The sequence below is a fragment of the Capra hircus genome, chromosome 21 (genome assembly GCF_001704415.2).
Source record: "Capra hircus breed San Clemente chromosome 21, ASM170441v1, whole genome shotgun sequence".
NCBI lineage: Eukaryota > Metazoa > Chordata > Mammalia > Artiodactyla > Bovidae > Capra > Capra hircus.
This window is the reverse complement of record NC_030828.1, coordinates 31,585,277-31,608,007: the sequence shown is the minus strand read 5'-3', so window position 1 is coordinate 31,608,007 and position 22,731 is coordinate 31,585,277. Positions and strand designations below refer to the sequence as shown.

At 41.8% G+C, this 22,731-nt stretch overlaps 1 protein-coding gene across 2 annotated transcripts in view; it reads left to right on the top strand.

Annotated features, from left to right (window-relative positions):
• The window catches only part of SCAPER (S-phase cyclin A associated protein in the ER), a 400,712-nt gene continuing 390,217 nt past the window's right edge, over positions 12,237-22,731 (top strand). Inside the window, exon 1 of one of the 2 annotated variants that reach the window (XM_018066269.1) lies at positions 12,237-12,362. The gene's annotated coding sequence lies outside the window, so the exon portion shown is untranslated. The remainder of the gene's footprint in view (positions 12,363-22,731) is intronic. The other variant, XM_018066270.1, reaches the window with a different exon arrangement.

Here is a 22,731-nt window from a genome sequence, read left to right as displayed (position 1 = left end):
GAATGAAAACTGACCTTTTCCAGTCCTGTGGCCACTGCTGAGTTTTCCAAATTTGCAGGCATGTTGAGTGTAGCACTTTCATAGCATCATCTTTTAGAATTTTAAATAGCTTAGCTAGAATTCTGTCACCTCCACTAGCTTTGTTTGTAGTGATGCTTCCTAAGGCCCACTTAACTTCACACTCCAGGATGTCCAGCTTTAGGTGAGTGACTGCATCATGGTGGTTATCCAGATCATTAAGATCTTTTTTGTAAGACACAGTTCTGTGTCTTCTTGCCACCTCTTCTTAATATCTTCTGCTTCTGTTAGGTCCTTACCTTTTCTGTCCTTCATCATGCCCATCCATGCATGAAATGTTCCCTTGATATCTCCAATTTTCTCAAAGAGATCTCTAGACTTTCTCATTCTATTGTTTTCCTCTAATTCTTTGCATTGTTCATTGAAGAACGCCTTCTTATCTCTCCTTGCTTCTCTGAAACTCTGCATTCAGTTGGGTATATCTTTCCCTTTCTCCCTTACCTTTTGTTTCTCCTCTTTCCTTTGCTATTTGTAAAGCTTCCTTGGACAGCCACTTTGCCTTCTTGCATTTCTTTTTCTTTGGAATGGCTTTGGTCACTGCCTCCTATACAATGTTATAAACCTCCATCCATAGTTCTTCAGGCACTCTGTCTGCCAGGTTTAATCCTTTGAATCTGTCACCTCCACTGTGTACTCATAAGGGATTTGACTTAGGTCATATCTGAATGGCCTAGTGGTTTTCCCTACTTTCTTCAATTAAGTCTGAATTTTGCAATATGGAATTCATGATCTGAGCCACAGTCAGCTCCAACTCTCGTTTTTGCTGTCTGTATAGAGCTTCTCCATCTTTGGCTGCAAAGAATATAATCAATCTGGTTTTGGTATTGACCATCTAGTGATGTCCATGTATAGAGTCAGCTCTTGTGTGATTGGAAGAGGGTGTTTGCTATGACCAGCATGTTCTCTTGACAAAACTGTTTGCCCTGCTTCATTTTTCACTCCAAGGCCAAACCTGCTTGTTACTCCAGGCATCTCTTGACTTCCCACTTTTGCATTCCAATCCCCTGTGATGAAAAAGACATCTTTTTTTGGCATGAGTTATAGAAGATGCTGTAGGTCTTCATAGAAGGCTTCACGTTCACCTTCTTTGACATCAGTGGCTGTGGCATAGAGTTGGATTACTGTGATGTTGAATGGTTTGCCTCGGAAAATGAACTGAGATCATGCTGCAGTATTGCATCTCTAGCTCTTTCGTTGACTTTGAGGGCTACTCCATTTCTTCTAAGAGATTCTTGCCCACAGTAATAGATATAATGGTCATCTGAATTAAATTCACCCATCCCAGTCCATTTTAGTTCACTGATTCCTAAGAAGTCGATGTTTACTTGCCACTTCCTGCTTGACCACATCCAGTCTCCCTGATCCATGGACCTAACATTCCAGGTTCCTATGCAATATTGTTCTTTACAGTATCAGACTTTACTTAACAAAATATGCATAACCCTTAATCATCACTATAACTGGTCATAAGGTTAGAGGTGATATTTATTACTTCCTTCTTTCACTATTCATTCTGTGCATCTATTGTTCTTTGTCTATGCTGTAGCTGGTTGTGGCCCTTTACCTAGGTAGTCACCCCAACTTTCATTTCTGAATGATTCAAATCTTTAGTGGTCTTGCCTTTTTTGGGTTCTTTCTTTAATCTTTTCTACTAGAGATGGAAAAACAAGGGATGCCCCAGTGATTCCTCCTAGGTACCAGATAGAATCCTCTCTGTCCTCATTGTTAATTGGGACAGTCCACTCCATCCAGTATTGTAACCTCTCCTCTGGCTATTAGATTCGTGGCACGAGGACCCCAAAACAGTCAGGTGGCAGTTTCAATTTCTCACTCAATTGGACCATCATTGTGTCCCGTCATGAAAGCATGCCTCCCTTGGGGGTATAGCAGATGAGGGAGATGCTTCTCTTCATATCCCTTTGGCCCATCTGAGTCACCTGCACCTGCAGTAGAGGCTACCTGCACAATGAAAGCTTTTCCCCACTTCTCTAGTCTCTCCCTCTAGGTTCTCTCACACTCTGCCAAAGGAAAGCCCAGAAATGTGACAGAGTTAACGTCCTTTAGTTGGAGTTGGCAGGTATACATCCTGCCTTCCTGTCCTCCAAAAGGACAATTCTGAAGTTTATTCCATTCGTTTCTTCAGAGGTTTCTTGGTGATAATGAGCTTCAGTTTCCCATGAGTGATTAATTTCTCATCCTTACACACCTTATTGTCTTTTCTTCTTTCTCTGACTTACTTTCCTCCCTTCATCACTTGTGCTCATTGGAGTGATCTACCAGATAAATTGCCTGGACACAAGGTTCTGTCTTAGGACACAAACACAAACTAAGACAGGAATCAAGACCTGTAAAAAAAAAAAGAGGCATTTATGATTGGGGAGTAGGGAAACTAAATTTTGTCAGCGGCTTATTAGGTATAATAGTTTCCAGAACCTGGGTATTGTGACTGTAAGAGCAACAGCACCATCTGTTGGTCACTGGCTCAGAGCATAAACTGCATCCTGGTAGCACTGGATCTCACAGATTTGTCCCACAAGTAATGCTGTAATTGGCGCTTCCCAAGTGGTGCTAGTGTTAAAGAACCCGCCTGCCAATGCAGGTAGATGTAAGAGACACAGGTTTAATTCCTGGGTCGGGGAGATCCCCTGGAGGAGGTCCTGGCAACCCACTCCAGTATTCTTGCCTGGAAAATCCCATGGACAGAGGAGCCTGGTGGGCTACAGTCCATAGGGTCACAAGGTTGGACATGATTGAAGCTACTTAGCACAAACGCAGTGCTGTAATTATGACTTCAGTAGGTCATTCCATAAATCTGTTGGATTAGATGTTCTCAGATGATGGGGTACGTGGTAATATTAGTGAAAAACAAGAGTCTGAGCCAATTTCTCTTGCTTTCAAATGAGGTCTTTGGTGAGAAGCAATCTTATATGGATATAATGATAATGAGCCATGGAATCATCACATTCCATAACTCCACAGATCTTGTTGCTGGTGGAACTATTTTGGATAAGGAAAGAAGAAAGAAGTATCTATTCAAGTGAGAATAAATCTCTGGCCCATTTTGATGGAAACGGTCAAATATAATCAGCATGCCCTCAGTGCCCTGAGGAAGAGTGCCGTAACAAGGGTTCAATATTGGCTTCTGCTCTTGCAGTCTGAGCTCTCTGCCTTGGGGAGGAAAGTCCACAGTGTGGAGCCCTTATCCCTATTGCCATGGCTACTAGTACACAAGCCTGGTGAACAAAGACTGGGAGGCTGAATAATGGAGCCAATAAACACTCACAGAATGGGTCTTCTCCCTGATTATTAACAGCTTTCTCTGTTTTTAAAAATTAATTAACTGACTGAAGTATAGTTGATTTACAATAATGTGTTAGTTTCAGGTGTACAGCAAAGTGATTCAGTTATGCATATTTTCCAGGCTCTTTTCCATTATAGATTATTACATGATAGTAAATCCTTGTTTTCCTTCTTTCTTTCATCAATTTTATAAATGGTAGGTAGTATCTGCTAATCCCAAGCTCCTAATTTATCCTTCCCTATTCTGTTTCCATTTTCTGCCGATGGGTGAGGGTGAGCACCGAAAAATTGATGCTTTCAAACTGTGGTATTGAAGAAGACTCTTTAGAGTCCCTTGGACTGCAAGGAGATCCAACCAGTCAATCCTATAGGAAACCAACCCTGAATATTCATTGGAAGGACCAATGCTGAAGCTGAAGCTTCAATACTTTGGCCACCTGATGCAAAGAGCTGACTCATTGGAAAAGACTCTGATACTGGGAAAGATTGAGGGCAGGAGGAGGAGACGACAGAGGATGAGATGGTTGGATGGCATCACCAACTCAATGTACGTGAGTTTGAGCAAGCTCCGGGAGATTGGGAAAGACAGGGAAGCCTGGCATACTGCCATTCACGGGGTCACAAAGAGTCAGACATGACTGAGTGACTGAACAACAACTTCCCTTTCCTCTTTGGTAACCATAACTTTGTTTTCTATGTCTGTGGGTCTATTTCTGTTTTGTAAATAAATTCATTTGCATTATTTTTTAGATTCCACATTTAAGTGATATCATATGATATTTGACTTTCTCTGCCTGACTTACTTCACTGAGTATGATAATCTCTAGGTTCATTAATGCTCCTGCAAATGGCAATATTTCATTCTTTTTATGACTGAGTAAAATTTCATTGTATACACACACACACATCTTCTTTATCTGTTCATCTGCTGATGGACATTTAGTTTGCCTCCATGTCTTGGCTTCCATAAATAGTGCTGCTATGAACACTGGGGTGCATGTTCATCTTTTCCAATTAGAGTGTTCATCTTTTCTGGATATTTGACCAAGAGTGGGCTTGCTGAATCATATGGTAGAAGAACTTTCTCTTCAGTGGATGCTTTTGGGTAAGCTTTCAAATAAGAAGCAAAAATCTTCAGGCATGCATTCTAAGTCACTTCAGTCTGACTCTTTGCAATCCCATGGACTGTAGTCCACCAGACTCCTCTGTCCATGGGAGTCTATGGGCAGGAATACTGGAGTGGGTTGCCATTTCCTTCTCCAGGGGATCTTCTCAACCCTGGGATTGAACCTGGGTCTCCTGCATTGCAGGCAGATTCCTTACTGACTGAGCCACCAGGGAAGCCTGCTGAGCCACTAGGAAAGCCCAAAAAGGCCAATTTTGAGAGATCCATTAGTAGCTCAGCTGGTGAGGAACCTGCCTGCCAATGTAGGAGACACAGGAGACACAAGAGACAAGGATTTGGTCCTTGGGCCAGGAAGAACCCCTGGAGGAGGAAATGGCGACCTGCTCCAGTATTCTTGCCTAAAAATTGCCTTGGATAGAGGAGCCTGGTGGGCTACAGTCCATGGGACTGCTAAGAGTCAGACACAACTGAGCATGCACACATGGTTACTCATGGTATTCATATTCCTCTTCCATAGATTTCCTTGTTACCAATATTTCAATGTTATTCTTTACAAGTCTCTGAGCAATAGGCAAATGTTACTTACTACCTATGAGCCAGAGTAGATCTGTACCTCAGACTATGATCCTTATAGGCTAAGTGGACATCCACATGTACTACCCAAAGCTCTCCCCACTGGGAGAGTTGATTTTCACATTTTCTTTCAAAGCTGCTCCTGGGTAATATAACAATCCACTTCCAGCTGATGCCAACATATGGTGCAGGCCCATCTTTAAACTAGGCCCAAGTTTTATTTTATTCTGCTTTGTTTTCCTCTAAGTGATGGTCATAGGGAACTCCTCATGAGGCCCTAGAGTCCCTGCCATCTGCCTGTGCCACTTACTTGTGTTCTCCTGACCCAATCAAAGGTAATCTTTCTATGCTATTTTTAACTGATGATGGTTTGTTGGTATGTATGTCTAATATTGGGCTTCCCAGGTGGTGCTAGTGTTAAAGAACTCACCTGCCATTGCAGGAGATTTAGGAGACTTGGGTTCGATCCCTGGGTTGGGAAGATCTCCTGCTGGAGGCATAGCAACCCACTCCAGTGTTCTTGCTTGGAGAATCTAATGGACAGAGGAACCTGGTGGGCTATGGTCCATGTGTCACAAAGAGTTGGATATGACTGAAGTGACTTAGCGCACATGCACATATCTTATGTTGTGGCACGTCAAGATTGGCAGATCAGAGAACATCAATCTTTATGTCATCATGATCGTCTATCAGAATCTAGTGCTCTTTCAGCATAAGAGAGCATGGTATAATGTAAAAAACTTGAAGTCCTGTGCTTTGAATCTCTTATTGGGATTTGTGTAAGGGTCCATACAGCATCCTCACTTATCACAGAAACTTAAGATCTTCTGGATTATTAGACTTGATTGGCAGAGCCTGGATGTGCTGCAGAGCTTTTTTATTTTCTGGGAACACAGGTTTCTCAGTAAATGGCTCAGAGAAATACATCCAGATGTGGTGTATGTTGCCTCCAAAATCCAAATGGGCCCACCATGATTGTGCATCTTTCTTAGTGTTCGGATGCACAAGGTACAGAAACCTGTCTTTAGCTTTAACACAGGGTTTCTTGACTTTTTCATCTTGATGTTTTGAACTTGATAGTTCTTGATTGAGAGGAGGTGCCCTGTACATTGCAGGATGTTTAGCAGCATCCTTGGGTCTCTGCCCACAAGATGCCAATAGCCACTAACTCCCTTCCCTACAGCTGTGACAGCCAAAAATGTCTCCAAATAGTGTCTGCTCAATGTTCAGTAGGGGACAAAATTGTCTCTGGTTGAGAACCACTGCTGTACAGGAATAGTGCAATACTCCTTTCACAGAAGTTGTGTGTCTCTGGCATTCATGTATCTTACTGAGAATATTTGCTACTTCTTGTTCACTGAGTCAGTCAACAGATGCTATTAGTGTCTGGATCAGATGAATGTTCCACAGGATGTCCAGATGGTCAAGGTCCATGTGGGCTACACTGTGACAGTATTTGAGAATTGACATGGACCTGAAGTAAAACTATAAAAGTCAGTTACTGTTCCTGACATACGAAAATGTGTTGCTTTGATTTTCTGTGCTAATTGATTTGAGGGGAAAATGACTTGCCAGATCAACAGCTGCATACTACATGGGCAGGACTAGGTTGATGTGTCTCAGCAAAGATGCCATATCTGGATCAAAAGGTGCAAGTTGAGTCGCTGCCTAGTTTTGTTTTTTTTTTTGACTTGACAAATATTTATTAAGCACCTATCACACATTCAACACTGTTTTAGGTATTAAGAATGTACCTGTGAACAAAGGAATCATGATTTATGTTTACCTATTAACAATAGTTTGATGTAAATCAAAACTACACTGAGATATCACCTCACACCAACCAGAATGAGTATCATCAAAAACCCCACAAACAACAAATGCTGGAGAGGGTGTGGAGGAGAAGGGAACCCTCTTACACTGTTGGCAGGAATGTAACTTGGTACAACCATGAGAGAACAGTATGGAAGTTCCTTAAAAAGCTAAAAATAGAGCTACTATATAACCCTGCAACCTCACTCCTGGTCATCCATCTGGAGAAAAACATGATCCAAAGGATACATGTACCCCAATGTCCATTGCAACACTGTTTACAATAGCCAAAACATGCTGCTGTTGCTGCTAAGTCGCTTCAGTCGTATCCGACTCTGTGCCACCCCAAAGACGGCAGCCTACCAGCCTCCTCTGTCCCTGGGATTCTCTAGGCAAGAATACTGGAGTGGGTTGTCATTTCTCTCTCCAATGCATGTATGCATGCTAAGTCGGTTCAGTCATGTCTGACTCTGTGCGACCCCATGGAGAGCAGCCGACCAGGCTCCCCTGTCCATGGGATTCTCTAGGCAAGAATACTGGAGTGGGTTGCCATTTCCTTCTCCAGGACATGGAAGCAACCCAAATGTCCACTGACAAAGGAGCAGATAAAGATGTGGTACATATAAACAACGTTTCAAAATCTCCTGAGTAGAAGCTTGGATAATCTGAATTTCTGTCTAGTTTTGCCACTGTCAAAAGCAGGAATTATACAGAAGTGAGATGAGACTCATCACTTTTGCATCTATCAATTCTTTGATGGTGGCACCGATCCCTGCAATTCCCAGAGGGCTGTGATATTGCATTTGGCTTGGAGAATTCAATGGACAGTATAGTGCATGGGGTCGCAAAGAGTTGGAAACGACCGAGTGACTTACACTTCCAGTTTCACTTAACCATTTAATTAGGGAAGGGCAGTTCCAGGGGCCACTTGGCTCAGCCTATCGTAACAGTCCTTTTGCATGGGTCAGGAAGCTAGTGCAGGAAATCTACCAGTTGCCAAGCCTATCTAGTCTAAACACGCATTTAGGACCTGGAAAATTAACTCAGCATGGGTTTACAGAACTCTCTGAGCCCTCTGTGTGATTGACTTGGATATAAGCTTATTATCTGGTTACCCGAAGCCCTCAATCTATCCAGGGGTCCCAAAGGATTAGCATAAATTCAGATCAGTGTCTAATAATCCTTCAAAGTCTGGATATGTCCCTGCCCTCAGTGCATGCTCATTCTTTTACACGCCACAGGTCCTTTGGGGAAAGTCTTAGAGAAAGATTTACGGTATACAGTTGTGACAATGTTGCAGCGTCCTTCCTCAAGAGGACCCAGTCTCTCCTTTAATCACTGGACCCTGGGTATGTACTATAACCAGGAACTGAATTAGGGGCCAAGACTTCCTCTTGTGACAATTCAAGTGAGGTTTCTGTGTACCAGAATGTTAGTTCTCCGGGTTGTGTATATCACGGAAAACTTTGGTAGGCTACCCATCCATTAATATTTCAGTCCTAGGGACCCTGCCATCAAGTTGGTACCCCCACAGGTCCCTGAGGATCAAAACATTCTGACTACCACTCTGCTCCTGCTGTCCATTGTGGTCCATCATGGTAACTGCGGCTCCTTGTCTCTATGGTTTATTATTGGCACATGGCCCCTGCCACTCTGGCAGCATTCCCACTGAAGCCAGGAAACCCATTTCAATCATCCTTGGTCCAAAGTGGAGAGGCATTGCAGAGCTTTCAAGGAGGCCTGTGTTTCTCTAATGTTTTCTCAGTGTCTTAGTGCCCTCTGACCCTTTCTATAAAATATAGTCAGAAGGGTGAGCGGGTTGCACATAATAAATGTACTCCAACATTCCCATCACTTTGACTCTTTCATGTGTGACCCTGTAGCTTGACTTTTTTGTGTGAATCTTTACATTTCTTTCTCCCCGTTATGCATGCTGTCAATTCAGTTGAGTTCAACTCTTTGTGACCCTGTGGATCCATCAGGCTTCTCTGTTCATGGGTTTTCCCAGCAAGAATACTGGAGTGGACTGCCACATCCTACTTCAGGGGATCTTCCTGACCCAAGGATCAAACTTGCACTTCCTGTATTGCAGGAAGATTCTTTACGCTGAGCTACCAGGGAAGCCCTCCTTCTCCCCATTATTTGAGTGAAATTCTGACTGCTTAGTTTCATTAAACGTAGGCCACTACTGAATCCTGGTTTCAATCAACCAGATCAGGCAGGTTGCTAGAGGTGCTCCCTTTAGAACATTAAGAGCAGGACACCTGTGTTTAATCTGACATATTATATTCTAGCCTTTCTTTTGTAATATCCTTAGAATCTACTCTGATACAGTTTTCCAGGCTATTGCTAATGCAAATAGAAAAGATACTGTAATTGCTTAGGTGTATAAGCTCATTTATCTATTTATTATCTGGAATATACCTTATAATTCTCTCCTGGTTCCCTGGATTTAACTTTACAAGTGGGTTTGGAGGTGGTAGGGGGATAGGATTTGGGGGAGAATAGATTTCTCTTTTCAAGGCAACTGCTGCATATATATTCTTTCAACAGGGGAAGGTCAGTAAGGAGATGGGGCTTGGGGGATATTTATGGGGCTAGTTGGAGGTCACCTCAAATGTCCCCATCTTAAGTCACAGGACCATGCTAGTTTCCAGTTGATGTCCTAACTTTAAGGCAGTGACTTAGGCTGTGAATTCAATGTCATCACATTTTAGCAACTTGAAAAAATATATTTGGTTCTGATCCTCAACCATGGTTTGTCCTTAAGTGGTAAGAAACAAGAGATTCTCCACGCCACTGTAGAAGCTTTCTGGTTCTCTGATCACACATTTAGCTGAGAGTTTAAAGCTCTGAATTTAATATTTTCCCTCTCTAAGCTGCCTAATGCTTGTGAAGTTGTCAGCCTACTCTGTAGTCCTTATAATTATCATGACTAACACATAGTGAAGTACAGTAGCTCCAAATTTTATTTCCTTACTTTCATCTGGCATTTTCTTACAAGCAACTGCAGATACTAATTTAAGCAATTATAGTACCATTGCTTGCCCTGGATTACTAGAATTTTATTTTCCACTTGTTGGAAGTGATAAAGGCATTCAAGTTAAACAGGTGAGCAAATTAAACTCCTGGTGAACAATGGAAAGATGTGATGTTATCAGAACCTCAAAGCCAAGACTGTCAGGCAGAATCTAGAGCCATGGCAGGAGGTTCCCAGGTGGAGTTGGAGCCACAGAGATGTTGTATTAACCACTGGAGATGATGCTCAAGGGAGAGCAAGAGAGAAGAAATCTCTTGGCTTCTCCTTGCCTACTGCTGAAAGCAAAAAGAAGCAGTGAAGCCAGGGGATTCACCTGAGAGAAGCAAGAGTGGCTGGTTTTGTAGTCCTCTGTAATTCAATTCCAGTCTTATGGAAAACTTTACTTTTTACTGAGTGAGTCCTTGTTCCTTGTTTTCAAGGGGATCTAACTATTAGAGTTTGTACAAAGTGCTTTGGAAGCCCAGTGGAGAGAGCAGCTGAGGTCCCAGAGGTGAGAGGGAGTTTGCCAGGTGGAAAAGAAGAGCAGGTGTATACTGGAGGGACGAGCGTGTCAGAAGTCAAGAGGTGGGGCAAGACAGGCAGCTAAAGAAAAAGGGACAGTTGTATGATAGTACGTGCCTGTCACTTCAGTATACTAAGTTACTTCAGTCATGTTTGACTCTTTGCAACCCCCTGAACTATAGCCTGCCAAGCTTCTCTGTCCGTGGGATTCTCCAGGCAAGAACGCTGGAGTGGGTTGCCATTTTCTTCTCCAGGAGATCTTCCTGAACCAAGGATCAAACCCATGTCTCCTGCATTGGCAGGCTGGTTTACTACCAGTGTCACCTGGAAAGCCCTATATGATAGAAAAAAGTGAAAGTTAAAGTGTTAGTCACTCAGTTGTGTCTGACTCTTTGCAACCCCATGGACTGTAGCCCACCAGGCTCCTCTGTCCATGAAATTCTCCAGATAAGAATCCTGCAGTGGGTAGCCATTTCCTTCTCCAGCGGATTTTCTTGACCCAGGGATTGAACCCATGTCTCCTGCACCGCAGGCAGATTCTTTACCATCTGAGCCACCAGGGAACCCTCTATATGATAGTACCTACCTCATATTTGTTTTAAGGCTAAATGAAAAAAATAAACAGTCACTGGTACAATCTGAGCTCTAACTGTACACTAAAATATTTTAAGTGCTTTCTAAAAATTGATTCATTTAAGACTCACAAAAACTCATTAAAGTGTATCTTAAAACTACATTTTACAGATGAGAAAAAATGAAGTTTAGAGAGTTATTTTCCCAAGATCACACACTTACATGACCTGACCCCAAAGTCAGTCTTTACTTTTGCTGTTCAGTTCAGTTCAGTGGGTTTGGTGAGAGATTTCAAGATGGAAATGGTTGTTTAGATGCTTACAGAAATGAGAGTGAGAGGAGAAAGGGGACAATGATAAGAGGAATAAGGCCCTAACCACCTTTTATGAAAGGGCAATATGTGCTCTCTTTACCCTACTCATTTTATTTAATTATCATCTCTACCCTGCTCTAGGAAGGCAAGGATTTTTATCTATTGTTTACTTAACTCCAAGCATCTAGAATAGCATCTGACATACAGTAAGTGCTCAAAAATCACTTATTAAATGAAAGAGCAAGTTTTCTAAGAAGGCAGGAGGTGGGAACGGCCTGAACCACCAACAGTATGGTTCCTACCCTCACAGCACTTAGAGTCTAGCTGCGAGGTAGACTCCATTGTATTCCATAACTTCCTGCATACTGTGGGTAAAAAAGGGGAGGGAAAGGTATAATGAGCTTGAGTTTCTCAGCCGGCTGAGAAGTGAATGGGGTAATATTTATGTGATAATTAAGGTCTGAATGGTTCTGACATCGTTGAATTACTTAATTCCTATGTCTTTGAAGTACGGAAAACACAATTGTTAGGTCTTTGTACTTTGATCCTTTCAAGTCTGGCACCCGGGCGGTGCCGAATAAAGCTTTGCGGCAGGGGGTAAGCTGTGTTTCGCTTAGGACTGCACTTTTCTGAAGCAATTTCAGTTACAGATTTCTGAGGCGGACTTCTCGGTTCTTTATCTATGGGACAGACTATGATGATAAAGGAAGCAGAGGGAAGGGAGGGACTGATTTCGTGAGAGAAACAACTGTGTGGCCAAAAGTGGGATGCAAGCACAGCCTGGGGAAGGGAACAGACCCGAGAAGCAGCCGCGCCCCGGTCACGAAAGAAACCCACGCCCTACCTCCCGCCTCGGCGGCCCGTCGGCGGGAACCTGGCTGCGCTTGCGCGCGGGCTGCCGGTGAGTGGAGCACTGAGGGGCGCGGCCGCAGCTGGGAGTCACGTGGTGCGCCGGCCAGCCGCCCCGCCCCTCCGCAATCGCCCCGCCCCGCCCCTTTCCCGGCGGGACGCTCGGAGCCGCCCCGAACTGCGCTGGGCGGCCAGGGGTGAGTGTCCGCGAGGGGCGCGCGTTACGCAGAGCCGGGAGATCCTGGACTGGGGTGCGGGTCGGCGGAAGGCGTAGAGGGGGCCGAGGGGACAAAATGGCGGCGGGGTACGCCCTTTCACCCCCTCCCCTCACCTGGGAGTGCGAGCGGAGAGGGACAGGGAACACTGCTGGGGGAGGGGAGCCGCGGCAGCTCGGGAGGGCCGTGGGGTCCTCCGAGGAGGCCGAGGGACGGGGGTGGGCAGGCTCTGGGCCTGCCCTGCGTACTCATCTAGGGGTGTGAGCGACAGGGGACTCCGCGCACCCCGCGGGCCGAGAGGTGGGCGGGGGGCTGCTTTACTCCATCAGAGGGGCGGCCCAGGGCGGCCGCGGGTCGACGCTTTCGGAATGTCCAAACCGCTAGGGGCTAACGGAGTAGCCGTCCTCCCAGCCTTTCATTTGACAGGTGATCGTCACCGTGTCATTCTCAGCAGGGTTTACCACGCTTTTCCTGTACGTTGACTCGGGTGTTAGCTCTGCCCGGGAAGCAGGGCGGGAAAGGTCTCTGCGTCTTACAGATGCGTGAATTGAGGCCTGGAGGGGTAAGGAGTTTAACCAGGGCCTGGCACCTGGGTGTAGTTAGAACCTAACCTTCTGCCTCTTTTGGTGCTCCTTGCCCAGCCCTTCATTCGCGCCTTCCCTCCCGTGCCAGTGAGGGACGGGATTGTTTGAAAGCAGACAGAAAACTGGTCCTCCAAGCAGCACCTGCTGCTGTCAAGTGGCTCCCGCTGAGATGGGGCCCGCCCGCTTGAGAGCAGCTTCTTCCTGTTGTTGGTGATCTGTATTCCTCATTCTATTTGTGCCAAGTTATTCTAACATGAAAATAGCTCTTCAGTATAATATCTTATTGAGTCATTCCTTATATATAAGCACATGTTGATTTTACCAGCGTTAGCAATTTCATTCCCATCAATGTCAACGATCCGAGGTGGAAGAATGGGATAAGCATTGTACATTTTACCAGTGGGGAAACTGAGGTCATTCCTTGCCCCAGGTCAGCCGCTGGTAAATGGTTCATCTGGAATTAAGCTTTTTAAACCTAAGGTTGGTATTCTGACCAATGCCCCACTCTGGTTTATATTGATGCTCTGGTCCTTGTTTTTTTTTTTGTCGTTGTTGTTAAATACGACTTTTCTTCAAAATGTGTTCGTCGCAGATTGACTTATGCTGCATATTGAAGTGATTTGAATAATATCCATTAAGGAATTAATTACAGAGTCAATTTTTATTATGATTTGGAAAGGTGTCAGTGGAAGTGTGGCTTAATGGCTTTGAAGGCAAACTGATCTGAGTTTGAATCCCAGATCTCCTACTTGTGCTTTGACAGACAAATTTTTCCTCACCTATAAAATGTGGATATTATTGTCTATCTCACAAGTTTGTTGATAGCAAGTAAATGAGGTGTCTTAAGCTTTAGAACTGCTTCTGGCCCATATTAAGCACTCAGCATATGCTTTTTCCTTTTCTCTCTTTCTCCCCACTCCATTGAGCTGCAATTTTTTTTTTTTCATTCTCTGAACCCTGATGGTTTAGGTCACTTTACCTGGTGAATATGTATGGAAGCATAATCAGTGTGGCTATATAGATACAGTTATGAAAAAATTGGTAAATTGAGCTCCAAAGGATCTAGTGTTTTAAGCATAGACTTCAAAATTGTTCTTCCAGCTTCATAGATATTTAAGAATCTCTACATGTTGATTTGATACTGACTTCACTGATTCCTTCATTTAACCACTATATGAAGGGGATTGACGTTGTCGTCTTTCACCTTCACACCCAATCACAACCCAACCTAGTTTAAAGAAGAAGCAAAAATTCTTTGGGAAATCATATAGGAACATTCTTTAAACACTTAGAAAGTGGTAGTGGTATTTAATGGGAAGATAAATAGGATTCTCTGTAATGGTGCAGTCTAATATCCTTTGTGAAATCAGCATTTCTGAAATTGTAGAAATGAAAACGGCTAATGGCTTGTATAACAAAACAAGTCACTAATAAAAATCTGTTTCCAGTTCTATGCTGGGATGGTAACCTTTTCACAAACGTGTGTCTGGCTTTGGCGGTAGGTCTTACGGAATATAAAGAGAAAGATCTACAGTCCATCGGTGGAGACATCCTTAAAAAATATTAGGAAATATTTTTTTGCTCTGTGACATGAAACACTAAAGATTTCATGAAACTTTACTAAAATAATTTCTACATTTTAGTGATAACTTCCTAAAGTAAGTTTATTATATATTTTGAAAACATATGCAAAGTGGAGAGAATAGAAAAATTAATTTCTGTGTACCAATCTATTTCAGCAATTACCTATGCACGGACAGTCTTGCCCCACAAAAGCTGTCACTTCCCATTCTTTTGGAAGAAAATCTCAGACATCATATTTCATTTGTAAAGATTTCTCTATGTGTCAAGCTTGCTTTTAATATATTGTTGGAAAGGAGAGGTAATTTTGATATTTTCAAAGAGGCATGGGTTTATGGAAGAAAATAAATACCTCTTCAATTCAGTTCAGTTCAGTCTCTCAGTCGTGTCCAAGTCTTTGCAACCCCATGAACTGCAGCATGCCAGGCCTCCCTGTCCATCACCAACTCCCGGAGCCTACCCAAACTCATATCCACTGAGTTGGTGATGCCATCCAACCATCTCATCCTCTGTTGTCCCCTTCTCCTTGTGCCCTCAATCTTTCCCAGCATCAGGGTCTTTTCAAATGAGTCAGCTCTTTGTGTCAGGTGGCCAAAGTATTGGAGTTTCAGCTTCAACGTCAGTCCTTCCTATGAACACCCAGAACTGATCTTCTTTAGAATGGACTGGTTGGATCTCCTTGCAGTCCAAGGGACTCTCAAGAGTCTTCTCCAACACCACAGTTCAAAAGCATCAATTCTGTGGCACTCAGCTTTCTTTATAGTCCAACTCTCACATCCATACATGACTGCTGGAAAAACCATAGCCTTGACTAGATGGACCTTTGTTGGCAAAGTAATGTCTCTGCTTTTTAATATGCTGTCTAGGTTGGTCATAACTTTCCTTCCAAGGAGTAAGCGTCTTTTAATTTCATGGCTGCAGTCACCATCTGCAGTGATTTTGGAAAGGAAAAGGAAAGGAAAGTGAAGTCGCTCAGTCGTGTCCAACTCTTTGCGACCCCATGAACTGTAGCCTACCAGGCTTCTCCGTCCATGGGATTCTCCAGGCAAGAATACTGGAGTGGGTTACCATTTCCTTTCCAGACCCAGGGATCAAACCTGGGTCTCCCGGATTGGAGGCAGACGCTTTAATCTATGAGCCACCAGGAAAGCAGTGATTTTGGAGCCCCCCAAAAATAAAGTCAGCCACTGTTTCCACTGTTTCCCCATCTATTTGCCATGGAGTGATGGGACTGGATGCCATGATCTTCGTTTTCTGAATGTTGAGCTTTAAGCCAACTTTTTCACTCTCCTCTTTCACTTTCATCAAGAGGCTCTATAGTTCTTCACTTTCTGCCATAAGGGTGGTGTCATTTGCATATCTGAGGTTATTGGTATTTCTCCTTGCAATCTTGATTCCAGCTTATGCTTCCTCCAGCCCAATGTTTCTCATGATGTACTCTGCATATAAGTTAAATAAGCAAGGTGACAATATACAGCCTTGATGTAGTCCTTTTCCTATTTGGAACCAGTCTGTTGTTCCATGTCCAGTTCTAACTGTTGCTTCCTGACCTGCATACAGATTTCTCAACAGGCAGGTCAGGTGGTCTGGTATTCCCATCTCTTTCAGAATTTTCCAGAGTTTATTGTGATCCACACAGTCAAAGGCTTTGGCATAGTCAATAAAGCAGAAATAGATGTTTTTCTGGAACTCTCTTGGTTTTTCGATGATCCAGCGGACGTTGGCAATTTGATCTCTGGTTCCTCTGCCTTTTCTAAAAACAGCATGAAATACCTCTTAGTTGATATATTCATGGTAATAAATATAGGAGTGATCAGAATTGAAAACTTCATTAAATAACTTGGAATTATAAAATGTCTGTATTGCTTTTCAGAATACTTACTTTACTGTTACACACTTATTTTCCAGTTGGCAATTGTGAAAAATTAACAATAGTTTTGAGTGTGCTGACATCAGGATTGTTTAAGTTCCAGTCTCAAAAAGTAAATACTCAAGATTTTCTTTTATTTTAGAAGAGGCAAAAACATGAGTGATAAATTTTATGAACGTTGGAGAGTAACTGATTGAAACCCTGATTTTTCTAGAATTTACTGACAAATACGAGACAGTTTGTGGATAGAAGTACTGTCGTTACTTTGGTTAGTTGGGCCTGTATTTTTTAGAGTCATGCTGATAGCAGACTTCTTCCTATTTTGGGCATGCCATTTGATTCTTGCCGTTTCAGAACCTGTGCGCCTGAACTCAGAGAGGACAGATGCCTTTCCTGGCACTTGAGCCAGTCTTCGCATTTTTATCTCTAGGACTCTCAGGTGTCTGTACATTCTGGGACTGCAGGGCAGGGTAGGACAAGTGAAACTTCAGTTCCTCACAGGCAGCAACCTGTTCAGAAACCTTGGGCCCAGTTAGTCCTAGTGTTCATTCCCTGCTTACTATCTTTTTGTGTGTGTGTGTACTCTAGTTTCTGCTTGGCCATTGTTTTCCTGTAGCCTGTAGTTCTCATTTAATTTGAGTAGCCCTCTCAGTATTTTGCCATATTCATTTTTTTATATTAGCTGATTTTTCATTTATGGTGGTGTTACGGTTCCTTTTAAAATTTAAGTAAAAATGTAGTTTTTTTCATAGAGAAATGTTAATGTAGATAATAGTACAGATGGTAGTTAGGACAAGTATGAAAGTAGTAACTGAAATTTTGGAAATTCTAACTCCTTTTATAAAAAAGCTGTATTGAGATATTTCGCATAGAAAATTCATCCGTTAAAGTGTACATGTCAGTGGTTTTTTTTTTTAAATTTGCATCTACAAATCAGTAAATGTGACATGCCACTTTAACAAAAAGAAGGCTAAAAATCATATGATTATCTCAATAAATGCAGAAAAAAGCATGTGACACCATTTAACACTCATTTATGATAAACACTCTCAACACAGTGCGTTTAAGAGGAATATATGTCAACATAATAAAGGCCATATATGAAACAGACCTTCAGTTAATATCATACTTAATGGTGAAAAGCTTAAAGCTATCTCTCTAAAATTGGGGCAAGACAAAGATGCCAACTCTTGCCACTCTTATTCAACATAGTATTGGAAATCCTAGCCAGAGCACTCAGGCGGGAAAAGGAAATAGAAGGCATCCAAATTGGAAAGAAGATGTAAATTCATCACTATTTGAGGATAACATGATTTTATAAATAGAAAACCCTAAAGATGCCACCAAAAAACTATTAGAAATAAATATAGGGGAATTCCCTGGCAGACCACTTGTTAGGACTCCATACTTCCACTGCAGGGGGCACAGGTTGATCCCTGGCTGAGGAACTAAGATTCCACATGCTGATAAGCCAAGAAAAGAAAGAAGAGAAATAATACTACAGTATAGTTGCAGGATACGAAATAAAAATACAGGAATCTGTTGTATTACTATATGCTAACAATGTGCTAGCAGAAAGAATAATTAGGAAAAGAATCCTATTTAAATTTGCAATAAAATAATAGGAATAAAAGTAAGGATTTGAAAGACCTTTAAACTCAAAAATATAAGACATTGTTGAAAGAAATTTAAGAAGACACAAATAAATAGATATTCCATGCTTACGGATTGGAAGAATTAATATTGTTAAAAAGGCCATATTACCCAATGCAATCTACAGATTCAGTGCAGTCCTGTCAACATTCCAGGGATATTTTTCAGAGAAATAAAGCCAAAAATTATGAACTTTATATAATATTAAAATTTATATGGAGGCACAAGGTACTGAATAGCCAAAGCATCCTGAGAAAAGAACAAAACTGGAAGTAGCACACTCCCTGATGGCAAACTATTTTGAAAAGCCATAGTAAGCAATACAGCATGGCACTGGCAGAAAAATAGACACACTTACCAGTAGTAGAGATTTGAGAAATAAACCCACTCATATATGGACTACTGATTTATGACAAAGGAACAAAGCTCATACAATGGAGGAAGGACGGCTTCTGCAACAGATGCTCCTGGGAAAACTTGACAGCAAGAGGCAAAAAAAAGAAACTAGACTGCTATCTCACACTGTACACAAAAATCAACTCAAAATGAATTAATGATTTAAATGTAAGACCTGAAACCATGAAACTCCTAGAAGAAACTGTAGGTAGTATGTTCCTTGACATCAGTCTTAGCAATATCTTTCTAGATTAGTTTCTTAAGGCAAGGGGAAACAAAAGCAAAAGTAAACAAATGGTACTACATTAAATTAAAGAACTTATGTGCAGTAAAGGAAACCGTCAACAAAACAAAGACAACGTACTGAGGAAGAAGGTATTTGCAAATGATGTATCTGATAAGGGGTCAATATCCAAAATATATAAAGGACTAATACAGCTCAACAGCAACAAAAAGGAACAATTCATTGAAAAGTGGGCAGATGATCTGAATAGTTATTTTTCCAATGAAAACATGCAAATGATGACAGACACATGAAAAGGTGTTTAACATCATTAATTAATAGGGAAATGAAAATCTAAACTATAATGAGATATCTCTTCATGCCAGGTAGAATGGCTATTATTGCAAAGCCAAGAAATAACAAATGTTGGTGAGGATATGGAGAAAAGGGAAACCTGATGCACTGTTGGTGGGACTATAAATTGGTGCAGGCACTTTAGAAGATACTATGGACATTCTTCAAAAATTAGGAATAGATCTACCGTATAATCCAGCTATCCCACTTTCTGGTATTTATTTAAGGAATATGAAAACACTAATCTGGAAAGATAACTGTGCCCCCTATGTTCATTGCCACATTATTTAGAATCACCAAGATGTGGAAACAATCTAAGTGCTCATCAATAGATGAATGGATAAAGATGTTATATATATATATATATATATTTGTATATACACATAATTAAATACTACTCAGCCATCAAAAGATGAAACCTTGCCATTTGCAACAACGTGGATAGAGCTTGAGTGTACTATGCTCAGTGAAGTAAGTCGCATGGGAGAAAGACAAATACTGTAAGATTTCACTTATGTGAAATATAAAAACAAAAAATAAGTGAACAACCCAAACCAGAAGAAACATGTGGATACAGAGAACAGAATAATGGTTACCAGAGGAGAAGGGACAGGAGGGGAGTAGGGTACAATGGATAAAGGTGGTTAACTGTGTTGACAGATGGAATCTAAATTTTTGGTGAGCACACTGTTCGGTATACACAAGTAGAAATATCATGTTGTGTATGTGAAATTATGTAACAGTATAAGCCAAGGTCACCTCAATAAAAAATAAATCTTGGAAAAGGCTCCTGCCAGTGGTTCAGTCCCTGGGGAGTGTTCTAATTGGCTTATGGTCTCTGGCAGATACTTCAAGATTAGAAAGTGGGTCCTCATCACTTATGGTCTATGCACTTTTTAATCAGGTGTTTTTGTGCTGATTCCTGGGTTGAGTAAATCTACCTGTGAGTCAGGAAGCGAAGATCATGGCATCTGGTCCCATCACTTCATGGGAAATAGATGAGGAAACAGTGGAAACAGTGTCAGACTTTATTTTTTTGGGCTCCAAAATCACTGCAGATGGTGACTGCAGCTATGAAATTAAAAGATGCTTACTCCTTGGAAGAAAAGTTATGACCAACCTAGATAGCATATTGAAAAGCAGAGACATTACTTTGCCAGCTAAGGTCTGTCTCGTCAAGGCTATGGTTTTTCCAGTGGTCATGTAGGGATGTGAGAGTTGGACTGTGAAGAAGGCTGAGCACTGAAGAATTGATGCTTTTGAACTGTGGTGTTGGAGAAGACTCTTGAGAGTCCCTTGGACTGCAAGGAGATCCAACCGGTCCATTCTGAAGGAGATCAGTCCTGGGATTTCTTTGGAAGGAATGATGCTAAAGCTGAAACTCCAGTACTTTGGCCACCTCATGCGAAGACTTGACTCATTGGAAAAGACTCTGATGCTGGGAGGGATTGAGGGCAGGAGGAGAAGGGGACAACAGGATGAGATGGCTGGATGGCATCACTGACTCGATGGACGTGAGTCTGAGTGAACTCTGGGAGTTGGTGATGGACTGGGAGGCCTGGTGTGCTGGGATTCATTGGGTTGCAAAGAGTCGGACACGACTGAACTGAACTGAACTGAACTGTCCATTCCCAGAAGTTCTGTAGGTTTCCTGGACATATTTTCTGTTGTTATTTAAAGACAGTTGTTTGGGGGGCTCATCTCTCCTGTGCAGGATCTAGGGGTTGGAGTGCTTGATGTAGAGCTCAGATCCCTCACTTTTCAGAGAAAAGATCCGTACCTTCTGGAACCTCCTGATTGTGAATTGACGCAGCTGGTATTGGGGTTTTCCTTGGCGAAACTATCTCTGCCTCTCTCATCCTCTGCCTCTCATATCTGTATTGATGTTCTGCCCTTTGTTGTGGAAGTTCTTTTTACCAAGTTTTTATGTCCCTTTCCAAGGAAATTATTCATGTATAGTTTTCGATTTGTTGTATACATGGGAGGAGTTGAGTTCAGGATCTTCCTGCAGTACTATAGGAACCCTCCCCATCCTTTTTTTTTTTTTTTTTTTTCCCCAATAGAAATCTTTTCTTAGAGCAGTTTTAGAATTGCAGCAAAATTAGGAGGAAAATACAGAGACTTCCCATGTACTCCCTGTCTATACTCATGTGTAGCCTCCCCATTACCAACATCCATTGCCAGAGTGGTACATTCGTTACCGTTGATGAACCTACACTGGCAAATTATTGTGACCTAGAGTCCATAGTTTACATTACTCTCTACTCTTGGTGTACATTTTATGGGTTAGGACAAACGTATAATGGCATGTGAGGACTTCTCAGATGGCTCAGTAGTAAAGAATCTGCCTGCCGATGCAGGGAGCAGACCCATGTCTCCTGCATTGGCAGGTGGGTTCTCCATGACTGAGCCACCAGGGAAGCCTAAGGTAACATTTTTAACCTGATGCAGTGGTGACGTTTAACCTGACATGGGCTCCTGGTGTCACTTCTGTGCTTGCTCGCTCTATTGATTTCTTATTGAAAGGGATGGCTCCTCAGAAATTCTTTGTGGTATTTAAATTTATGCTACACATGTCCCTTAATGTATTTATTAACCTACAAATTATAGTTCACCCAAGTAAGTTCAATTAGGTCACATTTGCTTATTTTTTTTACATTTGTTTCCTTTGTCTTAGGAGACAGATCCAAAAATATGTTGTCTCAATTTGTATCAAAGAGTGTTCTGCCTGCATTTTCTTCTAGGGATTTTATGGTTTCTGGTCTTACATTTAGGTCTTTAATCCATTTCGGTTTATTTTTAAATTTGGAGTGAGAAAATGTCCCAATTTTTTCTTTTACAGGTAGCTGTCCAGTTTTCCCATCACCAGTTATTAAAGAGACTGTCTTCATTCCTGTTGTATATTCCTTCCTCTTCTGTTGTAAATTGACTGACCATAAGTGCATGGGTTTTTCTCTGAGCTCCCTATTCCATTCCACTGATACACGTGTCTGTTTCTGTGCCATTAGTGTATGGTTTTGGTTATTGTAGTTTTGTAGTGTAGTCTGAAGTCAGGGAGTGTGAATCCAGATTAGTTCTTTTTTCTAAAGATTACTTTTGCTATTCAGTTTCTTTTGTGATTCTAAATGATTTTTAGGATTATTGGTCTAGTTCTGTGTGAACATGTCACAAGTATTTTGACAGGGATTGCATAAATATGTAGATTGCTTTGGGTAATATTAACAATGTGAATTCTTCCAGTCCATAAACATAGGTCATCTTTCCATTTCTTTGTATCATTTTCAGTTTCCTTCATCAGTGTCTTATAGTTTTCAGAGTGTAGGTCTTTTACCTCCTGGGTTAAGTTTATTCCTATATATATATATATTTTTTTGATGTGATTTTAAATGGGATTTTTTTTTTTGCTTTCTGATAATTTATTATTAGTGTGTAGAAAAGCAGCATATTTCTCTGTGTTAGCCTTGTATCCTGTAACTTTACTAAACCTGCTTATCAGTTGTAATATTTTTTTTGGTTAGGACCTTAGGGTTTTTTGTATATAGCATCATGTCATTTGCAAATAGGGACAGTTTTATTTATTTCCTTCCAATTTAGGTGTCCTGTTTCTTTTTATTGTCCAATTGCTATGTGTAGGATTTGCAATTCTACTATGTTAAAGAGAAGTTGTAAAGGTGGAAATCCCTGTCTTGT